Here is a 6076-nt window from a genome sequence, read left to right as displayed (position 1 = left end):
CTCCACGCAGGGTAGTGCTGCCCTGAGTACAGAATATACTGTGAAGTGAATTAATAATAATAATCCTTGCCTTTGATATGTAGCCTTATCACGTCTTTGTGATGTCTCAAAGCGCTTGGCAGAATATTACTGTAATATTATTGATGTCCTGATGCAGGTGCATTAGAACTTGTTTATGCAACACTGCCGCCCTTTTTCGCATCTCTTTGTTGTGGTTCGGGTGGGGCGGAGACCTGGGATCAGGATCACATCAGTCGCTGTTGTGTTCCACTTTGATTCATCTCTGAATCATTTTCTCACTGAGACTAGATTCAATGCAAAATCGAACCTCCTCAGAAGCTGTTGTTTTATTTCATTTCAGAGAGTAAATCAACATTAAAAAGAGCACTAAGGCTTTCTCTGTGAGTATGTTTAGGGACAGCGGAAATTTGGAACTCTCTTCCCCCAAAAGGCTGCGGATGCTGGAACTATTATAATTTTCAAGACTGAGGGGGATGGATGTTTTTATTAGGTCAGGGTATTAAAGGATATGGGGCAAAGGCAGGTAATTGGACTTGAGGTACAGATCAGCCACGATCTGGTAGAATGGGGCTGAATGGCCTACTCCTGTTCCTAAGTTCCTATGTTTAATTAAATATATGACATTAGGGTCCAAGGTGTAGCGACATCCAGCTGAATAACTTAATGAAAAATCCAAGGGCGGACTTCATGCAGGAACAGAAAGTACCTCATGCCATGACACCCAAATCTGAGCGTATCTCAGAGTAGCATTTTCACGACTCAGGATGATGCCCTTTGGGTTCGGTTCCTCTTTTCCTGTGGAATCTGTGGAAACAAGACTTCGGTGAGCAAGTGGTAAATGCATGGAACAGCCTCCCTCAGGAAAGCGGTGGGAGCAGAAAGGGTCAATTCTTCCAAGAACAAATCGGATAGTTTTTCTGCTGGGAAATAATATCTCGGGATATGAAGGCGAACTAGATGGGCCTTGGTCTTCTTTCGTCGAGAAAATTTATACGTTCTTGTGTTATCGAGGAATCGACTATGAAATTGCCACATTTTAGGTCCCATTGTTTACTTCTCATTCGTAATGGAAAAATGTGCACAATATTTTCCAATCGATAGCAGTAAATTTAAACAATGCTCCTCCTCGTCCAAAATCCCTGTGAGGGTTCGCTGTGCTGTTTTATTCATGGATGTTTTTCTTTGAACTCCGTGAATGTTCCGTTGGTGAATAATTTGTAACATTAATTGCTGTGCCAGTCTCCAGTAAAAACAGAGCAAGTGGTGATAGAGCAATATTTTTATACTCGGAGCCAAATATAAATGCTTTGGTATATTTGCTTCAATGAAGTTCTAATTGCCTTTCGAAAAATCTCACAGTTATAATAATAATAATAATAATAATAATAATAATAATAATAATCCTTGCATTTGATGTAGCCCGTTATCACATCGTTGAGATGTCTGAAAGCGCTTCACAGAATATACTGTAAAGTGAATTGATTGTGTATCTTTTAGGTAAAACACAGCAGCCGATTGCGCACAGCAGCGTCCCACAATCGTGGATTGAATGACCAATTTTCTTTGAAGGGATTATAATCCCTGGAAAGCGATCCACCAATCGACTAACAACCGGCTTCCTACTTACTGCTAAGTAATCAGAGTTGTGTGGAGTAAGGAAACTTCCTTAAGTTTTCGCCCTGCCCAGGATTCGAACCAGATTGCTTGCTAGGTGAGTGGTCTAAACACTACACTCTTAAACACTTTCTTAAACACTTGACTCAGTGCCACAGTTTCTAGTTCTGGTCCAAATCTAAATTGGCCAAAAGAATTTCTGAAAATTGGATCATAAAAGAGGCCATTCCATGTTTAGAGGTTTGATATCATAAATTTCTAAGCGATATTTTCTGAATTTGGACCCTGGGAAGCAAACTAGTAACCATTACAGTTTTTGATGACAGAAGAGTACATTCATGGAGGTGAAATTTGTCACACTCCTTGTGTTCCTGCTATTGTTCTGGGGATGTTAACAGATGGAGCACTTGTGGTGAACACAGGTTTTAGTACAGAAATTCCTCCTATGGAAAACTGACTCTAAGCTGATCCCTGCCAAAGGGGTCGAACTTCTCATTAAGGGTGAAAAATTCCGCAACCACCTCATCTATTCGTTAAAACGCTCTCGTCAAATATTCTTCACATGCACCTTGGTCTGTGACATTGGGGGTGGATGAAGCCAATTTAATAAAGTTTAATTGGGACAGCTCTTGAGTTGTTTTGCATAATTGCCTAAATAAGAAGAGATTTATGAGGTTTTGTTAATATTTATAAACTGGCTTGAGTAAACGCTCCTGCATCCGATGAATGTACAGCAGGAGACAAAACAACCATTGCAGGAGCTAAGATAATGGCTCAATACTGGAGCTAGTTAAAGTATCACACTTGGTAAAGTGCCTGTTGATGCTGAATCCGTTTCCTTCAGGTGGTACAGGAGAAAATGTGAGATAAATATATATATATATACGTAAACATAAATAAGCCACTACGCCCCGAAACTCTGGAACACTCTTCCTCCATCCCATCGCCTTGGCCCCTCCTTCCCCATCTTCAGACCTTCCTCTTCTCCCCACTACCACCATCCGGTTGGCATCGGCTCCACCATGGTCAAGCGCCCTGGGACGCTACCCTGGGTGAGGGGCGCTATACAGATGCAAGTTGTTGTTGTTGTTATATGGGACGGAACAAGTTACAGTTCAACAGCCACCAGAGGATAAGGAGCACAGCAGCAGCTATGGAAACCTGAGCGAATTGTAACTGATTGAGTAGATTTTCCAATATTGAAGCCAAGATGTAAATGTCTGTAATTAAGAGTTTACAGACAGCAAAAGTGTGGGAAAAGTTATTTCTTTGGTAGGGCAACATATGGAGACATTTTGAATTTGATTAATGTTGTTTACTCGGAATTGAAGCTCTTATAGTTTTGAATAATAAATCACGATCACTTTCAACTAATTACGTGGAGCCATGTGAATTTTGTTTTACATGCATGATATTTGAACCCTGCCCACTTTGCTGTGCGCTCGACAATTATCTATTCCTCACGACTCTCCTGTCTGCCTCCCTTTCTCTTGGATTGTATGGTGCTATTCCAACTAAATGCTCTCCCTGCAAAACATCCCAGAGTCCCAGTGAATACTTTCTCAAGTGGTGTCACTCTCACATCTGGGCCACAAGATCGTAAACTACATCAAAGTAAAATGTACAGCCGATTCACTTTACAATATATTCTGTGAAGCGCTTTGAGACGTCTCGACGACGTGATAAGGCGCTGTATCAAATGCAAGGATTATTCTTATTATTCTTTTATTAAAAACAGACCAAACTTAGTTATTCTGCTCTGTGCCATCTGTATAACATTACTAGTGCGGATATAGCTGCTGTGTTTGTCTACTGTTACCACACATCAAAGTAATCTATTGTGCAAAGTGCTTTGCGAGATTTCAATCTTATAAGGTGCTGTATTAAATGCATATTTTGTATTACCTCTGTTTCTGTGAACTCTGTTTCTGGTGGAACTGCCAAACATCACTTGTCTTGGCATAATGTAACAGGACTGCTGCTGACCTGAGAGCTATTCATCTGTATGTGCACGTCACTGCATTGTTAAGAGTACCACTCGATTAGCAGCAAAGTACGGCACGTTTGTGCAAGTCAGACCTTTCGCTTACAAGCGCACGGTCACTCCACTGCACAGCAAAATCCTGCAAAGCGCTTTGAAACCTCTTGCCGATGTGAGAGGGCACTTTATCAAATTGCAAAGGATTACTATTGTTACTCTGCTCATTAAATATGCAGCTCCCTTATGCACTCCACCAGTTCTGGTATAATTCTGCTGCAGGCAATTCCATGCTGCCCTTGGTTCACGAAAAGGCAAAGATTCCCACACACAACATGGTGTCCACCCAATCTATGCCCAATATCAGGGTTATGAGGAATTTCAGCCCATGTGGGATACTAATTTCTATCAGCCTTTAATGGAGCAGTGAAACTGCACATCTTACTTCAGTGTTCTTCACTTTGTACTTAAAATGTACGATGTAACTGCAGTGAAATCACTTTTGTTTCAATGTTTTTCTAGGACTGCGAGATTACATCCCAGAGGAGTTTTACACTGTTTACAGTCTAATTGCAGCTCATGCGAAGCCAAGTTCCGAAACATTGCTGTTTATCTGCTGAATACTTTTACCATAGATAGAGAGGACTTGCGTTTTCATAACATTTTACCACGTCAAAATATCTCAAAATGCTTTAGAGTAATTACTGTCAAGTACATTGATTGTTTTTGAAAGCAAATTCAGCTGCCATGTTGTGAACAGCAAGATCCCGCATACCTCCAGAAAATATCATCTCTTCTGCCCCATCTGTGTGGAGTCCTGTAACGTACTGGGTAGATCACGCGCCTCAAAGGCAAGAGGACCTGGGTTCGATTCCCGGGCAGGGCGAAACCTTAGGCAAGTTTCCTTACACACCTCTGCTTACCTAGCGGTTGTTAGACGATTGGTGGATGGCTTTTCCGGAGGTAATAATCTTTTTTAAAAAATAATAATAATTCGGTCACTCAATCCACCACTGAGGGACGCTGCTGTTCGCAGTTGGCTGCTGAATTTCGCCCACAACATATACAGTCAATTCACTTTGCAGTAAATTCTGTGAAGCTCTTAGAGGTGTCTCATCGACATGATACGTTGCTCTATCAAATGCAAAGATTACTATTATTATCCGAAAAACTGGCGTCTTTGATGTTAGGTCAAGATTGTCTCAGGTTTTCACCGTCTTTTGAGTTATAGGCAGTTTCAGTCATGTGAGTCTGAATATTTGCTACCTGGGAGTTGCAAGTGAAGGAAAGGACCGTGTTTGACGTCAATGAGCCAATTCTGTCCTCCTGCCGTGGTAAAAGCAGCATCTCTTCTATTTATTCTATGTCTCACATTTGAAACCATGAATGGGTTGCCTAGAAAAAGCAAATGTTACAGGTACAGTATGAAATTCGTCACTGTGAAATGATGGTTTGTGTATCACCTGGCTTAGTTGGTGGCAATCTCGACTCTGAGACAGAAGATTATTGGGTCAAGCCCCATGTTGGGACTTTGAACTCGTTGACTAGGCCGACCCTCCAGTACAGTGCTGGGGGAGGGATTGGTACATTGATGGAGGTGCCATCCTTTGGGTGAGACATTAAACCGAAGTCTCTTCTGTCTGTTCAGGTGGGGGTCACAGATCCCGTTGCACCATTCAGTAAGAGAAGGAATCCTAAACAGTCTTAACATGAAATCGGTGTTTCACTTCATGGGTGTGTGTGGACCATCACTGTGTGCAAATTGGCTGCTTTGTTTGCCTACAAATCCACAATCTCTATAATTTACGGTATGTCCTGTGAAGTCCTTTGAATTGTCCTCTTAACGTGAGTGGCACTGTACTAAATAGAAAGACGTTTTTTTTCAGCGTTGAAACTGTAATTGATTAATAACACAATGGTATACCGTGTATTCATTGCGATATTACAACATGGTACAGGGAAGGTGTTTTGTCAACCTATATATCTTCAATGGATCCTTGCAATTTGTATGCAGGACTTTGCCTGGCAATTGCCAAATAAAGAATTGTCGCGATAGCAACGGGTTGAGGAATTCTAGCGGAAACCTATGACCTCCCACTGCATGGCACAGATCATTAAACACTACCTTATTGTAACATAGTGTTACCTTTTGGTATTGTTTCTTGTTGTTCAAAAAGGGGAGTGTCCGAGACAACAATCCTCTTGTCAATTGGTCATCAGCCTCATGATTGCTTGTGGGAAATTGTGGGAAATGGGGTCTTAAGCCAGTGGAGCCGGGCGGGCGAGGGTGGGGGGGTGATAGGGTCAACGGAGCCCGGCGCGGGAGAGGGACAAGAGCTCCAGAGTTCTGAATAATCTGCAGCTTGTGGAGGGGACAGTGGGGAAGTCCAGAGAGCAGGGAGTTCGCTTGGTCAAGCTGCGAACTCTGGTCATGTGTTTACACTTCATTTACATATGACTTTG

Source organism: Callorhinchus milii, unplaced genomic scaffold (assembly GCF_018977255.1).
Source record: "Callorhinchus milii isolate IMCB2004 unplaced genomic scaffold, IMCB_Cmil_1.0 Scaffold5, whole genome shotgun sequence".
NCBI lineage: Eukaryota > Metazoa > Chordata > Chondrichthyes > Chimaeriformes > Callorhinchidae > Callorhinchus > Callorhinchus milii.
This window is presented reverse-complemented; position numbering follows the sequence as displayed.